The 19,586-nt window shown below is 49.9% G+C and overlaps 1 protein-coding gene across 6 annotated transcripts in view; it reads right to left on the bottom strand.

Annotated features, from left to right (window-relative positions):
* SNPH (syntaphilin) overlaps positions 1–19,034 on the bottom strand; it is a 40,444-nt gene extending 21,410 nt beyond the window's left edge. For 3 of the 6 annotated variants that reach the window (XM_019755185.2, XM_019755186.2, XM_019755187.2), the window contains exons 1-2: positions 18,850–19,034; positions 18,497–18,603 (exon numbers count right to left, since the gene is read on the bottom strand). The gene's annotated coding sequence lies outside the window, so the exon portion shown is untranslated. The remainder of the gene's footprint in view (positions 1–18,496; positions 18,604–18,849) is intronic. The other 3 variants (XM_019755191.2, XM_019755189.2, XM_074318016.1) reach the window with 3 other exon arrangements.
* Between the last annotated feature and the right edge of the window lie 552 nt (positions 19,035–19,586).

Below are 19,586 nucleotides of genomic sequence, written 5' to 3'. Positions count from 1 at the left end.
CTTTCACCGACTAAGCTAACAGAAAGAAACCATGGCTTTAGGTTCAAATGCGCCTCGATTTGAATTCCAAAGTTCACCACCCACTATCTTTATGACAGCGGGAATACACTTCATTTCTCTAAGCCTGAGTCTCACCTGTAAGATGCGGCTAATTACAGTTGTGCAAGAATACCGGCATGGTAAACAATAACGCATGCTAAATGCCCAGCAAGGTCCTGGCATAGGGCAAGCACTCCATAAACAGTAGTAATTATTTAGTCAGCTAAATATAGTCTTACTCGTAATGTTCTTCATATATATTAATATCTTTATCCCACTCCAAAATCCTAATTTGAAATATTATAATAGTTTGTATCTCAGGGGTCCTTGACTACAGAATCATTTATATCTACTTAGGTCTAAGTGCAAAACACTTTTAAAAGTTAAAACAATCACAAACCCCTCATTGTCTACTAAACATCAGAATTCCAGGACATTGCCACTTTGATCTAACAGAGCATCTTAAAATCAATATGCCCAAAATATGAACTCCTGATTTGAATGTGACACCACTCAGCATTTAACTGCTCCCTCCCTGGTCCAAGCCACCACCTCTCTCCTGGATGATGGAACCCCTACAACCTCTACAGGGATCCTTTTAGGATATGAACCAGATCATGTCACTCCTCTGCTCAAAATTTTCCCAATGGTCCCGTCTTGGAATAGAAGCCCAAGTCCTTACGTTGGTTGATGTAAAGCCCTTCATCCTGTGCCCATCCCCCTTGGTTCTCTGACCTCACCTACCCCCAACCCCATTCACACTGCTCTAGCCACACTGCTTCCTCGCACACTTCAACCCAGGGCCTTTGCACATGCTACTTCCTCTGCCTGCAATGTTCTCCCAGATCCCTCTGCCCAGAATATTCTCTCTCTCCCTCAGGTCTTTGCTACAATGTCACCTTCTCAGGGACTATCCTTTAAATACTTTATTTAAATTGCAACCCTCACTCCCCAGCATTCCCTCTCTTTCTTCCCATGCTTTACTTTCTCCACAGTCCTTAGCAACAGCTAATATATATTTTTGTATTTATTTTGTTTGTTGTCTCTAGAATATGAACTCCAGAGAGGTAAGAATATTTGCCCATTTTTCTATTTAATTCCCAGTGCCTAGTACACCATAGGCCTTCAATAAACATTTGCAGAATGAATATGCAGGTCTACACTCATTGATGTCACCACCCAAGTTAGTGCAAGCTTCTTAGCAAATAAAAAAAAGGGCAAAAAAAAAAACCCAACAACCCCAAAAACAAAACAAAAAAAAAGCAGCACAACAAAACTCTGTGGCACTTTGTTTATATTATAGTCTTTTTACACACAGTACCCTACTTAGGTGGGCTTGTCTCTCCCACTGGATTATGAGCTAAAAGGGTCTTAGACATTCTGAATCTTCAGTACTAGCAGGGTCTTGACTACAACACTCTTAATAACTGGATCTTAAAGGAAAGCATGAAAGCAGCACAGTTTTAGGGCCGGCCAGGTGGCTCAGGTGGCTGGAGCGCCGGGCTCCTAATGCCGAGGTCGCAGGTTCGATTCCCACATGAGCCAGTGAGCTGTGCCCTCTACAGCTAAGATTGTGAACAACAGCTCTCCCTGCAGCTGGGCTGCCGTGTGCAGCTGGGGGTTGGCGTGGGCTACCAGGAGCCGTGGGCTACTGTGTGCTGCCATAAGCGGCCAGTGAGTGGCCGGCAGCCGGCAAGAGCTGCCATGAGCTGTTGTGAGCGGCCGACTGGCCACCGATGGCCTCAGCCCGGGGGGAGCGCAAACTCATAACACCAGCGTGGACCAGGGAGCTGTCTCCTACACAACTAGACTGAGAAACAACGTCTTGAACTGGAGTGTGGGGTCAGGGGGAGGCGAAAGAAAGGGGAAAAAAAAAAAAGAAAGCACAATTTTAAAGCTGCCATCGGCTCACAGGTACTGTCCCAGGTATTCGTCATCTATTCTCTCAACTCACCCTTACGCCCCACCCCTGCAGGTTAAAGGGTATTCTCTCCATTTTACTTGGGAGGAAGCTCAGGCTGCAGAGGCCAGTGAGCTTGCATGAGGGCGCGTGGCAAGTAGGTGGCAATGCTGAGAGTGGAACTCAGAACTGACGCCAAATGATATCTCCGCACTCAGAAAATCCGATTAGTTGTGTCGACAACCCAAATCCTCACAGCAGCCCCAGAGAAAGTTGAACGATACAGTTACAATGGGTCCTAATTATTTGTGGATTCTGTATTTGTGAATTCACCTACTCCCTAAAATGTATTTGTAGCCTCCATATCAATATTCGCAGTTCTTGCACCTTCCTTCTTGCACATGAGTGGAGCAGTGAAAATTTTGAGTTGCCTGATGTTCACGTTCTCAGCTGAGGTGGGACCAGGCAACCTTCTCGTTTCATTTCTCATCCTGTAAAAAAGCGTCCTTAATGTGGTCTATTTAGTGCCATATTTACTTAGATATTTAGTAATATAAATGTTGTTTAGTAATACTTCTGTGCTTTTTGCTGATTTTGCTGTTTAAAATGGCCCACAAGTGTAGTGCTGACATGCTGTGTAGCGTTCCTATGCGCAAGGAGCCTGGGACGTGTGTCAGATAAGCTTCTTCAGGTAGGACTTATAGTGCTGTCAGCATGAGTTCAATGTGAGTGAATGAACAATATATATTAAAGAAGGTGCCTTCAAACAGAAACACACATACAACAGGGATGTGTTATGTATGGATCGGTTAGAGAAACAGTCGTGACCATGGGCTCCCGGGAACCTAGCCTTAGGCACAATGGCTCAGTACACAGGGTTTGCAGCAGCTTTATAGAACATAACTATTACAAATCACGACAATCGACTGTATTGAGCACAGCTATCCAATACACAGATTCACACACACTAGGTCTAGTTGTGTTTATGCCCAAGTGTGCACACATTATCACACTCATCTGGGTGTTTTCTGCTGTGTGTACTAAACACTGACACTCGCACCGCCACCAGCAGTCCCCTCCAAGGAGGAGGAGGCGTGATGACTATGCAAAAGAGCTCTGGGCTAGAGTCTGACACTGCTGCATTCCAATCCCAGCACAGCAGGGAGTAGTGTGCCTTCAGGCCAGTCACACACAAGGCCAATTTCCTTAGATGTATGTGAGGGTTAATCATTGTCATGACCATGAGGTGAGGTAGTGCAGGTCACACTGCCAAGCACAGCACCTAGCACGCAACAAGCCACAAGCCACAGCTGGGAAAGTGTTTCTGGCAGGAAGCAGGACAGAACCTTTTAAGGCCTATGTATTTGCCTAGGGCATGTACGGGGGGGGGGGGGGGGGGGGGGGGGGGAGGAGAGCCAAACGAATGTAAGGCTTCCTTCTCCTTAGCAGCCTGACCTTTCTGCCCTTGCAGGCCTGGGCCTCATTCTGCCCAGCACTATCGCCAGCAGTGTTTGTAGACCAGAAGTCCAGAGGGTCAAAGCCACTTCTGGTTTGTAGACCAGAAGTCCAGTGGGTCAAAGCCACAAGGCTCTCTGAGGTCCCAAACAGGCAGGCCCATGGGCCCGGTCAGGCCTGTAGACCACTTTCATTTGGCCTGCATGTGTATATGTTTTCAATTCAGTTAACATTTATAAACAGAGAGATTTCATATTCTAATAAATCCAGATTTCTGGCTTGTCATAAACAACCCAAAAGATCCAGCGGCTCTGTGTCTGCGTGCCTGCATGGCAATGCTGGGCTGGCGCGAGAAGTGGTTCCTTTTCGCCAGCGTTCTTTCCAGCGCTCTTATACCTGGGCTGTTTTGTTAGCTGCTTAGCTTTGGAGTTTGGAATCTCTAGTCTAGTCAATCCCATCTTATAGGCAGATGTTTCTGAGGTCGGGGGTGGACAGTAAATTAGTGGTCGAGCTGGGACTCAGTTCAGGCTGGCAGCTCTGAATCCAGGACACTGGGATGTACAAGGAGGCTGGGAACACAGACTAGGGGACTTGGGCGAGGGGGACGTCCTGTGCAGGAAAAGGCTGCCAGGTGGGAGAGGTACAGCACAGAACACCAGCTCTGGCTGTCGTCAGCAAAAAGCTCTCTTCTACCCACCTGCTGGCAAACACTGCCCTCCCCCACCCTGTAAGATAAACTCCTGCACGGGCTCTGTTGACACAGTGCTCTCAGGTGTCCCTCCCTCTCGCCTGTTCCCAGAGCAGCCAGAGCTCTTCATAATCATAGGGGCCCCAGGCTTGGCCTGCGGACCAGGGGCTTTGTCCTATTGCAGGGCCCAGCTGGAAACCTAGTTCTAAGCAGATTGACCACGAACTTGAGCTTTCACATCTGAAACGCAGTGTTTTCATTGTGAAGGTTTAATTAGATAATGTCTGTGAAGAGCCTGGCACACCCTACTCAATGAACACTCGCTTCTTTCCTATATTTTATAAACCAAGGCCCAGAGACAAGTGAATAACTCACCCCACGAAGGTCATGAATTAAAATGGGCTCCCTTAGCTCTGACTGGATATTTTTTAAACGTTAAATAGACTTACATGTATGAAAGTACTTATTATAGTTCTAAAAGTAGCACACACCCTTTTTGAAAAACCTCCAGTTTTCCTACCCAAAGAAAAACCATGGATTAATTTTATTGCTGCCCCTTGTAGTTTTTTTTATAAGCACAGAAAAAAACCTTTTTGGGGAGGCTGGGGTGCAGGATGTTTGTTTTATATAGTTATAACCATGGCATATATGCACCTTTATATCTTTAAAACATTTTATATGGTTTAAGAATTGCCCATGATACGGAATATGCTTGATAACAAGTATTTTACGGGCTGCATAATATTTCCTTTTATGGGTCCATCGTGGTTAACGTCTCCCCTGTTGAACATTTAGACTTTCTCCCTATCAAAAAGAATGCTAAAATAGATATTTTTGAAATAATTATTTTCTTTATTTAGAATTATTTCCTCAGGATGGATACCCAGTAGATTTATAGGGTCAAAAAGGGTTGAGTTGCCAATTGACTCTCTTCTCCCATAACATACACGTATCGGCTGTGTTTTTCACTTGTTAAAACCCTTGGTACATAGCTTTGCCTCCTAAAAGGCCAGGAGTTCAAGTTCAGACACAAGAATTATCCGAGATGATCTTTCTGTGTCTTTTCGGCCTTGTGGCAAAGCGGGAAACTCAGGCCTGAGCTCCAAGATTGAGAGCAAGTCCCCTAAAGCTTCTCCCCTCTCCTAATTATAGCACTTCTTATCTGTGTGGCAGTTCTGGCAGGGCCACTTCAGTCAATATTTATCAAGTGTCTATTGTGCTGTGTCCTCCCCTGACAGTCCCAGTAATTGAAGCCCACACAGGTCAGGGAGGGGTTGGGCAGAGGAAGGAGTGAGTCTCTGCAGAACTCAGAAGGAGGTATCCTTGAGCAGGGTTCTGAAGGATGGGCTGCAGAGTTGTCTGTGGAACAGCACTACAGATTCAAGGCAGTGGGCAGGGTTACCATGGCAGAGGCGTGGCAGAATAGGAGGACAAGGGGCTGGGTACCACGCGACCAGACAGTGTGGGGACAGAGGGGAGAAGGGAGGAGGGCTGGGTGCTGGGGGAGTGCCATCAGAAAAAAGTTCTGGGCAGAGGAATGACAAGGCCAGGTTTACATGATAGAAGACAGGCCTGCAGCAGCTCTGCTAAGACTGGACTGGGAAGAGATGAGAGGCACCAGGGGAGCTAAGATGGGAGTAGAAGAGAGGACGTGAGAGAAGCAAAGGTGGATTAAAGAAAAATGGAGGAGGCAGACTCTTCACTGAGCTCCCTTTGTGGATTCACCACGCTTTTGCCCATGTGCCGCCCTCTGCGTGGAAAACCCTTCCAACCCTCTTCTACCTACCTAGCTTCCAAAGAGCTAGGCTGTGGGGAATGCGGGAGAGGGAAGAACCATGCGGATGCCCAGGCCTCTGGGTAGGTTGGGGGTGATGGACACTAATCACTGCGCACCCCATGTGCAGTTCACCCCCTTTGCCCTTAACGACAGAACCCCATTTTCACTCAAGGTTGGCAATATATTGTATCAGCTTAAAACACACAGGTACCCAGAGTGACGGCGGCAGTTCTGGCCTGTGCGCTGAGAGCGCACCGGGGCTTACGAATCATGATAGTTGTCATTTAGCCTGCAAGGGCCCTAGGACAGGTGGGCATCATGCCTTCAGGGACTCCAAGTCGTCCGAGGTGCCAGGAAAGGGCTGGATCGAGACTCAAGGCCTAGCAAACACCCACTGAAGGAAGTTAGGCAGGCAACCAGATGACCTGGGAGTCCTGGGAACTCCACTCATTGTCTAGGGACCAGGCAAAGGGGCCCTGAGAGAGCTCCACAGCCCGTCTCTCCCGGGACACAGCAGACAGAGCACAGTCTGGGATCCAGGACTCTCAGCTCTGCCACAGACTCACAGGCCTAAGGGCACACTTCTTAGTACCTCAGTCTCCCCATCTATGAAATGGAGATAACATCACCCACCTCACAGAGCTGTTGGGACAACCTGACCCCTGCCTGCCTTGCCAGCTTGTCTCCCATCACACCTTCCCAACCATCTTCACTGAGCTCACTTTGTGGATTCACCACGCTTTTGCCTGTGTGCTGCCCTCTGTGTGGAAAACCCTTCCATGGTTCTTCCACCTACTTATCTTCCAAGAGCAATTCTAGCATGGATACCTGGGCACAGCTTCCCAGGAGACAGAGTTATGGCTCCCTCCATGGTGGCCCCACTGCACATGCTTCTTCTGGAGCACTTCTTACAGCGACAGGACACAGGCTGTTTGCACACGTCTCCAGCTGTGGACCCCAGTCTTCCAGCTTTTGAGGGTTTCTACACACACAGGCATTTAGCTTAAGCAGCGTGTGTGCTGCTGGTGAGCTGCAAAGGGCTCTGGCAGAAGAGGTGATGATGCCTCAACCAGGCTCCACACAACCCAGAGCAAAACAGAAAAGGCTGCCCAGCCGGTGCCTCCCCAAACCTTGCCCGGTGTGGAGCTCAGCAAACCTGCCTTAATGAATCCATGGCTCCCCCTCCTCTGCTTCCAAAATGCCTTTTGATGGCAATAGATGGTGCCAACACACATTCCTCATCCTTGAGGTTGGGATGGTCAGCTCGAGAGCTCCGCTCTAGCCTCCCACTCCTAGGAAGGCACTGCTGAGACCATTTTACAGACAAGGTGAGAGAAGCTCAGAAAAGTTACCTGACTCTCCTAGGATCACAGGCATAAAAGGAATCGAGATACCGAGCTCTGGGCCCACTTCCGCTAGAGGTCAGAGGTCTGTGTGGGCTCTAACATTACACCCTACAGGATCTTAGGGACTCGGGCTCCTTGTTTGCAACATGAAGATGTTGAGGCATGAACTTGAAGTACCTCTGGGTACTGTCTTTCTGTGATTCTAGATGTTACTAGGGAAGAACTGAATTCAGAAGCAGGAGTCCCTCAGAAAACCAGTCTCTCTCTGAGTCTCTCTCCCTTTCAGCCCCACACATTCACACGGGCACACACACATATGCACAGCATTTGAAACTCCCCCAGCGCCCTCCAGGGCAAGACACAGATTGGGAGAAAGTATCTGCAAAATATGTATTTGACACAGAACTTGTATCCAAAATGTACTCTCACAACTCAATAATAAGACAACCAACAACCCAATGGTTAGATTTAAAAGTGGGCAAAACATTTGCACAGACACTTCACCTAAGACGATAGACGGGTGACAAACAAGCACACAAAAGATGCTCAACATCATAACTTATTGAAAAATGCGAATTAAAGCCATAAGGAGCTGCTACTGCACACCTGGTAGAATGGTTGAAATTAAAAGACTGACCCTCCCAAGCGCCGGTGAGTGTGTGGAGGACCAGAGCTCTCGTATTGATGAGGGGAAGGTAAAATGGGACAACCCCTTCGGAAATACTGGGCAGTTTCTTAAGAAGTTAACTATATATTTACCGAGTAATCCAGCCATTTCACTCCTAGGTATTTACCCAAGGGGAGGTATATGCCCACACAAAGATTTATACACAAATGTTCGCAGCAGCTTTATTTCTAAAAGCAAAAACAACCAAAATGTCCATCAAATGAAGGGATAAACAAATCATGTTTTATCCTTCCATGCAATGGAATACTACTCAGCAATGAAAAGGAATCACCTATTGACATATACAACATGAATCTCAAAATAATCATGCTGCGTGAAAGGAGCCAGACCAAAAACAAGCACAGGCTGTATGATTCCATTTAAAATTCTAAAAAAAAAAAAAAAAAAAAAAAAAAAAGCACAGTAATCTATAGTGATGGAAAGCCGATCTACAGTGATGGTTGCCTGGCGGTGAGAGAGGAGGGGAAGGCACGAGAGGGAGAATTGCAAAGGGGCAAGAGGAAACGTGCCCCTTTGCAATTATGGGGGATAATGGATACGTTTATTATTCATTATGATGGTGTCGTGGGTTACATACTATGTCAAAACTTACCAATTGTACACTTTCAATATGTTCAGCTTGTGGTATGCTGACTAGAGTTCAATAAAGCTGGAACAAGAAGGAGGGGAAGGGGAAGGGGAAGGGGAAGGAGCAGCAGCAGCTGGCAGGATGAGTCTTTCTGAGGCAGCCAGGCCACACTCACAGACTTACGTGGAGCATGAAACTGCCATGTGGCCTCTAGGGACGCTCTAAGAATCTCCCAACCCAGGATCCTATCTGCGAGGCACACCAGGCTACTTTTCATTTGCTCCTTTTATTTTTCCAGGGCACTTCCTGTGTGCCTGGCTTGTGCTGGGCGCTGGGGGTTCAGAGGGAAATCACACACAGTCCCCGCCCTAGTCAGTTCATTCTATCCGCCGTGGTGTAGCCGTCCTAAAATCCAACCTGAATTTAGCCCCATGCCCCAAACGCCCCAGCCAAGCTCCCTTCACAGAATTAGAGGTCTTCTCGGACCTGATTTTTCTTTCTAGCCTTGCCACCTCTTGGGAGAAAGCCTTCAATTAGCCCACAATTCCAGCAGAATTCTGTCTTTTATCTGTGCTAAACAGACATCCAAGCAGAAGCCCAACTGGTTTCTAATAATTGACTAATGAGATCTGAGTCAAGTCTTTGCAGAGTCACAAGAATTCAGGGCAGGAAAGAATCTGAGGGTTTCAAAGCCCAACATCCATCTGTTTGAAGCTCCATTTCTCTGAACAACAACATTCCTGCTCTGCAGCCCCTCAGGCCCCGTTTGAATACCTCCAGTGAGAAGGGAGCTCACTACCAACTGAAGATGCATTGGCTCTTTGGAAAACTAGAGAAGTTATAAAGGTCTTCCTTTCTAACCGTGCATGGAAGGGTACTGGCATTTATTAAGCACCTACTGTGTCCTCCACCCTGTGCAGAGGGCTTTACACGTGTGAGATTTCTAATCTAGTTTAATTCTCAGGCCAGCTTTGCTCCTGTGAGGCTGGGATCATGATTATGATGCTGTCTTTACTACTGAGGAAACACGGGGTCAGGAAATCAGGTGACTTGCTCCCCCGGTCACAGAGTGAAGGCTATGGTGGAGACTGAGATGGCAGTCCAAGTGTGTCCAACTCCAAAGTCTGTGCTCTCCATTCCCGCCCACTCAGAGAGGAGGTCGAGGGGTCTCCTGCTGTGCGGGCTTAGATTCTGCTCTCCCTCAGGGGGAAGTTGGCCTCTGATATTCCTTAGGACAGAGATCTCCTGCCAGTCTCTCCCAGGCACTGAGCCCTCAGAGTAAGGAGCCCCTCCACCGGGGATGGAGAGGGGCCTTCCAGAAGGAAGCCACAAAACAGGGAGTTGGCTCCAGTGGACCTACCGCTCCAATCTAAGCCCCGGGTGCCACCCAGCATGGCCCGGTCTCTGCGGCGCACGGAATGGGTGGTGGTAAAGGGGTCAGGTGCTCTCCGTCCTCTGAGCACAAAGCGTGGAGTGGTGACGACGAGCCCAGGCCCTGTGAAGGGGCTGTGGGAGTCAGAAGAGGGGCCCCTGAAAGATGGCATTTGAGCTGGGCCTTAAGATAGACTGGAACGTGGGGAGATAGCTGTAGCGGTGTGAAGAAAAGTTCAGGCAGAGGGAACGCGGTGAGTAAAAGTAATTGAGGTGAAAAGGAATGGCCCATGGAGGAAATAATGCCGACCTGGGGTAGAACGCATCTAAGGGTCCCCTTTAGGGATATTTCTGAAATAACAAAGCTTCAAAGTGCCCTTCTGTAGTTCTTAGTCCGGCTTGCTCCCATCAGGCCCAGGGCTGCTAATCTTGCTCTTAATAGCCCAGTAAAGGGCTGAGGAGGAAGGAATGGACATTCACAGGCCTACGAGGACAGAAAGAGAGAGAGGAATGAGAGAACAAAGGGAGAAAAAGGGGAGCGGGGAGAACGTGGGCTCTGGTATCAGATATTTGGTAGCTCAACCACATGTAATAGCTGAGGGACCTTGGACAAGTTGCTTAGATTCCCTGTAAGTCAGTTTTCTCTTCTATAACAATATTTTCCTCAACAGAGCTGTCAGAGGATGCTACAAGGCCACATGTCCCTGTGCCTGGTGTGTAGCGTAGCTGTTATCATTCACCTGGACGAGAGCTGGGTCTCCGAGGGCCAGAGAAGCCACAGAGGCTTGTAGAGAAGAGGGACATTGGGTATATCTGCTGCCCACCGGGCCCTTCCACAGAGGATCTCAGCACATCACCCCTTCTCCTTTCAGGGAGGAACCATCGATACCTCTTTGGTAGATGAGAACGTGGCCCAGGGGTTAAGGCAATTTGTCTGAGGTCCAAGCTAATAAGCCGCAGAACTGGAGATGAGCCAGGCCTGACTCTGAAGCCACTGCTCACCCCGAGCAGCAAGTAGCTCCTAGGAGGCCCAGGGCTGCTTCAGTGGGAGGAGCCAAGGCTCCCCCCACTCTGGCTCTGTGCCCCAAATGGAAGGTGGCCATGGTCAGACGCCTGCGGCTGCCCCAGGGCCCTCACCTCACTGCAGAGGCTAAGTATGGCATGACTTTCTCCTACTTAAGCTCAATGTCCAAAGTCTGCCACTTCTGAAAGGGAGGATGGGAGGTAGGTGAGTGATACAACAAAGGGAAGTGGGGGTGGCAGGAGGGTAAATGGTACCAAAGCGGTCTCCTAATGAGGCTTTGGGAAAGACCTAGAATGCACTGGGTCTCCATTGTCACCATTTAAAAAGCCCAAGAGAACAGGGGAATGCCCTTTGCTGAGGGCCACCAGCGAGACTGGTGGGCTCACTGCCCTAGGACTTGGTTCATCTTACTCAGTCGCACGCCTCTCCCTTTCCCCAGCCCTTACTCTGCCAGCCCTTTAGATCCTGTGCTGGTTCTTCCTCCTCCTCCAGGAAGTCTTCCCAGATAGCCCCAGCCTGCAGTTACTCTCTCTCCTTGGAACGCCAGGAGCACCCACTGCTTGTATCACCTGTGACCGGTCCTACTAGGATTACAAGACTGTCAAACACAGACATTCCAAACTCTGTCCCATTGTAAGAATTCCTTCTTGAATGTCCAGGCCTATGTGAGCAGCCCAGAAATGAGGAACTAGCTCTCAACACATACTGTTTCACTGTTAGATGCTTTTTCACTTTAGAATGTTCTTCCTGGAACAGAGCCAAAATTTGTCTCCCTGGCTGGCACTTGTAAGTACTGGTCTGGGGTCTGCCCCTTGGAGCCTGGGGAAGCCTCTCCCGTGACTGTGCTTTCAGTATCTGTAGACAATTATCATTAAGTCCTGAAGACTATTACCCTGTCCCGACAGTGTGGGAAGCCACGTCCAGTACACCCGGATTGGGGTCCTGACTCCACCACTTCATATATAAGTCTGGCCAATTTCTTCTTTCTAGGAGTCCCAGTTTCCTCAACTATAAAAACTGCCTACCTCACCAGGTAGCTTTGTGCCTCACCGGCGTGTGTGGTAGTTTTATTATTTTGCTCATCAGTCACTTCTTTAGAGACAAGAAGGCTTAGAAGAAAGAACACAGCTTCGATGCCAAACAGACCAGCCATGAAGTGCAGGCTCTGCTACGCCACAGCTGTGTAACTGAACAAACTACGGCCCCTCTCTAAGCCTCACTGTCCTCATCTGTAAAATGAGTATAACATCTGCTAAATGGGCCTGAACTGTTTTGCTTCTTCTTGTTCCCGCTGACCCATGTACATCTTGGCCTTTCTCCTGGATCTGCCCAGTTTTCCAGGTTAACACTATTTAATGCAGCTACCCTCTCACTGAGCATCCCTGTGTGTTGGGCAGAGTGCTAAGCGCTTCATCCAATCCCCACATCCACCCTCTAAAAGGTACTGTGTGCTAGCACCTCACGCACAGAGGCACACAAGCCAAGGGCAGCTGCTAGTGACACCTCTGCGAGCCAGGGCCTGTGCACCATCCGTGTAACTTTAGCAGGTTAGAAAGCTCCCTGATGGTAGGGACCACATCTTGGTTCTTGCCTCAGAGTAGACACTCCGTACATATTGGTGGAATGAATGGATGTAAACACAGTTCTTTGCATTCCCCCACAGCGGCCAGCATCAACCCTTATCACAGTAGGTGCTTGATAAATATTTGATTAACAGGAGCTACAAGAACGTAAAAGGTCATGAGCGGCTTTAGTCTGAATCCCAGGATGCCCTGAAACCATATAAGTGGGGTTCCTCCTCCTAAGCCTGGCTTCCAGAGAACAGGAGCGGCCAGAGCCACTCTTCCTATGGGTCCCTCAAAAGTGGTGGCTGTGCCAGGCTTCACAGGCCGTTAGCCAAGTTCCTTCTTCTGAGGCTGCCGACCAGACTTCCAGAGACTCTGAGGTGGGGAGGCCCAGCGAGTGCCAACTTCAAGGGGGCACAGAGATGTCTGGGGGCCTTGGTCCCCAGAGACTCGATCCTGACAATGCTGCTGAAAGGGCAGAAACACAAATAGGGCCTTTGAAGCTGGCAGCCCAGCAGCAGCAGATCACAAGCTGCCAAAGTAGTGTGTTACCTGGGCTTGCAGACAAGGCATGCCCTGGCCAGGCCACCGTCCCAGCCTTGTGTCCCTTCTCCGCCCTCACACTTAGCCAACAACTACTGAGCACTAGTGTGTGCCTGGCATCTAGAACTTGACATCAGAGGACACAGACTGATGGCTTGCCACAGACCTATTTTAACATGCGCATTTAAAAATGCTGCCTAGTTGACAACATTTATAAACTCAAGAGATGTCACGAACATCCAGATGTCTGTCTTATAAATCGGAAGATCTGACAACGTCGGGCCCACATTCTTACATGGCAAGGATGGCGGGAGCAGGCTAGCAGCTGCCTCTTTCAAGCAAGCACTTTACAATTTGCTATAACCCCCAAACAGCCCAACTTGTTTTGCCTCCGTAGATAACCGGGGTTGAGGCCCCTAGCTTTACAAGCTTTATTATGGCAAACAGACCTTGTAATGACCTTACGAGGTCCCCATTTTACAAATGAGGAAACAGAGGCTCAGGATTCGAATGCAAGCAGCCTGACTCCAGAGCCAAACACGAGGATACTAGTCTGTGGCAAAACAAGCAAAATACAGACGATGCAGTGAGTTTTTAATAAAACCTAATGCATTCAATTTGAAGGAGTACCTTTTTTTCCTGATATAGTATAGCCTTCTTTCTTTGGAGTTAGAGGTGTCAAAATGCTCTTTCTCTCTATATATGATAGTGGTAGTAAACAGGACTCTAAGTGTCATTTGAATGTCCTTATCTGGCAAAATAAACAGATGGCTAACCTAGGATAGATTCCCACATGTACTGATGTTTGGAATCTAAATCTGAGGACTGCCGCCCTGCTAGCCAGCCTTTCTGTCCCAGAACGACAGCTTCTGCTACCCCTCCTGCTTCAAAAAATCCAACCCACCTCTATCAGCATCTCATCCTATCTCTGGAGAGGTGGCTTTAGAACTCAGCTTTTCCCAAGCCCCCTCCCTTCAGCAAACCCACAGAGCACTTGTTCATGCCTCTTGTTATATTTATCTCCTTCTTCCTCAAGTTACAGTTGTCTGTATCCTATCCACTCTTGTACCCCCCAAAGTGGTTACAGAACAGAAGAAAGAGTTGCTGAATTGTCAGCTAGTCAGAGCTTGAAAAGCCCTTAGAGACCCACACTTCTGGCTCTCATTTTGCAGGTGCAGAAAAGCAAAGGGCCTTGTCTCAGGCCACCCAGGGAGTCGATGGCAGAGCAGAGCGAGGTGAGGTGCGTCTCCCCACTCCTCAGTGCTGGCTCTTTCCACTGCACCAGGCGGCTTCCCAGACACTCCCTTTTGGTTGACTCAGCACTTCATTTCAGGGGACAATACTGAGCATGTGACAAACACTTCATAAATATCTGTCTATTAAGGGGTGCAAAGCAGCCCAGGGAACACAGGCCTCCCCCTCTCCAAGGACCCTCACCTCGGGCTTCATATCACCTGCATCAAACCTTCACTCTGTGTGAGGTGCCCATCAAATGAAGAAATGGCCCCTCGGGCCCCTGGTGACCTGGATGTAGAAAGACCGCATATGGCTGAGAAATGCAGGCCCCCTTAGGCCAGAGTCGTGATTCCAGCTTTGCTGAGTAATCCTGGGTAAATGCCTTCACCCCTGCAGGTGTTAGGTGCTCCAGACAGGAGGGATGCTGAGAACTGATACGGGGAAGAATTCCCCAAGCCTACTGGATGGTTGTAGGTACTAGATAGGCCGTCTAAGAGCAATGTCTGAGTCCTGCCTCTAGAAGCCTCTAAGTACAGGAAAGCTTCCGGCCTACCTGGGACAAATGGATGTTTCCATTGGAACTGTGCCAAGAGTGAGCCTGAATGGTCCCCAGCCTCTGTGGCCATTTTTTGGGTCGCTGAGGTCAAGCGCCAACAATTCTTTACAACTGTTGGGAATGTGCTACGCTGGGTAGAACATCTATCATCACCATCATCATCGTCATACCTACAAACTCAATGCTGAAGATGAGGAGATAACAATGGTATCGTCTCTCTAAAGCTTTCCTGACCTCTGAGTAGCAAAGACCATTGTCCTCTCCCTGTCCCATTACATCCCATTTCACTATTATCACAGGTCCTAGATGGCTTATCATACCTACATGTTTAGGTATGTGTCTCCCTGTGGCAGTTGTGAGCTTCTTGAAACTAAAGAGCAACTCTTACTCTTTCTTGTATCCCGTGCATTTATCCCAGGGCCTGGCTAACAAACAATAACCCAAGCTGATTGATGTTTGCTTAGATAAGGAATCCCCTCCACTCCTATCCCGGGACAAGGTGGCACCTGGGCCTTTTAGAGCTAGTCTGTTTGGGGAACGCATCCAGTCTCTTTGGGGAACGGGAACACTGGCATTTAGAGAGAACTGGCTTACCCAAAGCTACACGCGCAGTCAATGAGAGGGCTTCGACTAAAAGCAACCCTTTTGACTCCCAGTACAGCGAGCTTCCAGCTAAACTTTCTCAGGTTCTGCCACACATTAGCTGTGTAACTCTGGGCGAGACTCTTTGCCTCTCTGACCTGGCTTTGTCCCTTATAAAATGAGTAAAGTTATAGTGTGTACATCACTGGATTGTCTGAGGAGTAAGTAAGTGAACCTGTGAAAAACAGCACAGCACAGAGGAAGTGCTCAAAAAGTGTGTCTGTCCGACTGTCCTTCATTCCTAGCCATTCTTGGTAAAGGGGCACCCACCACCCACCAGCAAAGCAGAGCTCATTGTGAAAGGAAAACTTTTCAGCACTGACTTAAACACTCGTCACCCCATCAAGTGCCCTGCAGCAATCACTCTGGGGAGTCAGGAATCGTTCACAGCTTGCCCTTCTCCAAACTCCTACGCATGCAGTGTACACACAACTCACAGTGGTGACTTCTGAGACAGCACGAGTCAGCGAGACCTGGTGTCAGATAACAGTTCTGCCGCTTCCAGGTGTGTAATCTTAGGCACGTCAATCTCTCTAAGCCTCAGTTTCACCATCTTTCAAATACGTATAATGTGTTATGAGTATTACCCGAGCTAGGGATTGGTCTAGCCCATAAAGGATACTGAGAGTGATACCAGTTGCTCCCTTTTTATTGAACAAAATCCACTTGACAAAATGTCAGAACCAGAAGGGATCTGAGGGATCATGTAGTCCAGACCTTTCGTTTTATAGCTGGGGACCTAGCGGTCTTGAGAGGAGGTATGCTTGGCCCAAGGTCACACAATGAGACCTGGGACTGGGTCTCCTGATTTTCTCCTGTGCATCCTTTTGGCCCACTTGATTCTCCTTGCCGTTCTTCCTCCCCAAACACAGCAAGTGGCTGGGCTCACACGCTTCCCAACCCTCTTTCCTTCACGTTCATCTTAGCATCATCGTCACCACTCTCCCAGGCACATCTGGCCCCCTCAAGCCTGACTCAAGGAGACGGTAAAACCACCACTGGCCACTGGCAATAGTAATTATAGTATCAGTAACAGCAATAATGACGGCCACCAACAACCTGCCCAGTGCCCTATACTTAAAAGTGATTTCACTCACACCGTCAACACGTTCCCGCAGTTTCTCCCTTACCTAGCTGGCTCAGGGACATCATTTCCTCAAACTTACTGAGGACCTACTTTGTGCCTTGCCACAGGCTAGAGGTTGGCGACACAGAGGAAAAAGACAGGGCCTCTGCCAGGAGGAGCTCACAATCTAATGGGGATGTAGGGCAGGTGGGGACATCACAACTTCTTTTGGCCCCAATGATGCAGCAGCAAAATGCCCTGCCCCACCCTGTGGGGAGGCTTCTTTATCAGGCCGGTAAGGGGCAGAAGGGATCTGTGGAATAAACCGGGGCAAGAAAGGGTAAATGTGAAGCAGGAGGGAAGATAAAGAACAGAAAATATGGACACCAAAAACTTGACTGCCTTGTCTCAGGGAGATTCTAGTGAGAGACTCCAGGGAGGGCAAGGGAGCAGCAGTGAGGTCCCCAGGAAATCAAGAATCCCTGGTCCCTGCCCCCTCCTGCCCCCTCCCAACACGATTCTCATGCTCCTGCCCCTTTAGGGACTCTGCCCTCAGATGCCAAGATTCTCCAAACCCAGGACTGGACTATATATGCCTCCTTGGGACCATCACTTGCTAGAAGGATGTCACAGCCCTTGCAGTGGAAATGTTTGCACCTCCTGTTTGCTTCCTAGGCCCTCAGCCCAGCAGCCCAACACACTCCAGCATTCATTCTCCCCTGGCAGGGACATCACAAGCAGGGATGTGGAAGAGACCGGAGGGGTGGGGGAGTGGAGAGAGGAGAAGTCTCAAAGCAGCTCCTCTCTTCTCCAGTCTATCTCCCAGAGTCCTGCATCCCCGGGAATCTACTATGTGCCAGGAACAGGCACGATTTTAGGTTTTCCATACACATCTCATTTAATCCTCACATCAACCCTCTTAGACACGTACCCTTCTTCCCAGATTTGCAGATAAGGAAACTGCAGTTTGGGGAAGGGAAGTTACTTGACAAAGGTCACCCCCGTGATGGCGCAGGGATGCCCGTGTAGGGCTGTCTGGTGTCTCCAGTTCCAGGAAGCCCACAAGGTCAATGTTACACTTGGGAATTCCACTGAGGAAACCCCAAATATTTCATAGACTCAAGTTTAAATCCTGGGTTGCTTTAATAGAGGGGTCCTCCTGACGTGTAATAGATGCTTGGGTGACATATTAAAATTGTGCAGACCATCTATTCCAACACCCACATTGAACAGATGAGCAGACAGACATCCACACCTAAAGAATTTTAAAATGGCTACTAGCAAACTAAAGGACTAGAACCTCATTCTCTGGCACTTTCCCTGCATCACCCTGCCTGCAGAGATCACCGTTTTCTGGGAAGCAACTCCAGCCCACCCCACACCACCAGAGGGGCAGAGGAAACAGGCAGCCCTGGCCAGGCCTCTTCTCATCTGCAGGGTTGAGGAAGCAGGTACCTGGCTTATCAGGCTAGGGGTTCCAAACAAGGCAGCTCCCTGCTGGGCAGTGGAAGGAGAAAGCATCATATCCCATGGAAGCTCCTGGGAGACTGAGGCTCACATCTCCCACTCGAGAGGTCATGGGCATTTTTTCAGTATCTGCTGCAGGGCCCTGGTGCTTCTCAGGGGGTAGGTGGGAAGGAGGCAGTCACTGGCACTTGACCTTGGGTTGGATGTGGGGTTCCATCCTTCCCCCACCCCCAGGTACCCTTGCTCCTCCGCCAACAGGAAAGAGGCTTAAATGCTTGCCATATGCTGGAAGTGGCAGACAAATAGGAACGGGGTGGTCCCTAAAATGCTCCTAATCGCCCCTCTTGGGCATTTTCCCTGTTGTGATCAGCGTTCTCTAATTGTGAATCTCATGGTGGAGGTGGGGGTGCAGTCAGAAGGATGTAGGGGAACGAGGGAAGGGTAAGAATGAGTCACAGTTAACCCCTCCTCGGCCGGGGCCCTCTGAGGATTCTACCGCAGCAAGCGGCCCCCACCCGCCGCGGTGCAGCGCAGGGCCCCCTCCCGCTCGCCGCGGCCTCCTCACCTGAGTCCACTCGCCCTCCGCAGCCCCGCCGGCTCGCCCCACTTCGGCCCGGCTTGGCGCAGCGCGTCTGCAGTCGCTGCTGCAGCTGCCTGGCCCTGATCAGCAACCTGCGGCGGTGGGGAAAAAAGACAGGTGCGGGTGAACGCGGGCGGGGACACCCAGGCAGCCGAGCCCACGGCCGCTGACAGCTGGGCCACCGCAGCCAGAAAGCCTGGGGGGCAGCAGGCTGCCTGCCCGGCGCCCCGTCCGCTCCCCCGCGCCGCCCCTCCCCCCCATCCCGAACTTGGCGCTCGGGGCTGCGGCAGGCGCAGCTGGGCGGTGGGCCCGGAGGCCCCCGGGGTCCCTGTCATCACCTGCGGAGGCTTCCATGGCTTCAGCCGCCCTGCCGGGGCTGCCGACCTGCTCCCCGGAGTCCCTGCTGGAGGAGGCTAACCGGGTGCTCGCCGGGGCTGGGGCTGCCGGGAGGGCGGGGAGGGGAGGGTGAGGTGGATGGAAGGGATGAGCCAGTCGGCGGCTCGCCGGCAGCTGCGTAAGCGGCCGGTCTGCACTTTCCTTCTTAAAGAGATAGTTGGCATCCTGCTCCGGAGGGCGTGGGAGCCGAGATGCGAGCACGCAAAGCCGGGTCCCCTCCCGCCAGCCTGTACGTAGAGGGGGCCGTGGGGCATCGCAGAAAGCGCGTGGGTCCAGGGAAGGACTGACTGTGGGAACCTGTGCAAGTCCCTTCCCCTCTCTGGGCCTCGGCTTTCTGGTCTATAATATGGAGTGGTGACAGTAATCTCGCTGCCTGGCTCACAACTTACGTTAAATAGTAATTTGATCTGAATTCCTTAGGAACATTTTTCACCCCCCAAACTACGTACCTCTGAGAACCGGGGTTATTTAACGCAACCTGCGCTTGAACTACTAAGAAAAATGAGAGCAAGATTCTTAAATGTCTGAAAATGAAAATGTTTTTCTTGGAAGTTAAGATGGTGAATCATTGGAAAGGTGGAAAGCTAAACAAACACAACCTGAAGTAAGTGTTCCTGAAACACCTTCCCCTTCTGTCTTCTATCACGATCACAGGGGAAACGAGGGGAAAAACAAGAGA

The sequence above is a fragment of the Rhinolophus sinicus genome, linkage group LG13, assembly GCF_036562045.2.
Source record: "Rhinolophus sinicus isolate RSC01 linkage group LG13, ASM3656204v1, whole genome shotgun sequence".
NCBI classification, from domain to species: domain Eukaryota; kingdom Metazoa; phylum Chordata; class Mammalia; order Chiroptera; family Rhinolophidae; genus Rhinolophus; species Rhinolophus sinicus.
Note: the sequence above shows the minus strand (reverse complement) of the source record. Positions and strands in the feature narration are given on the sequence as shown.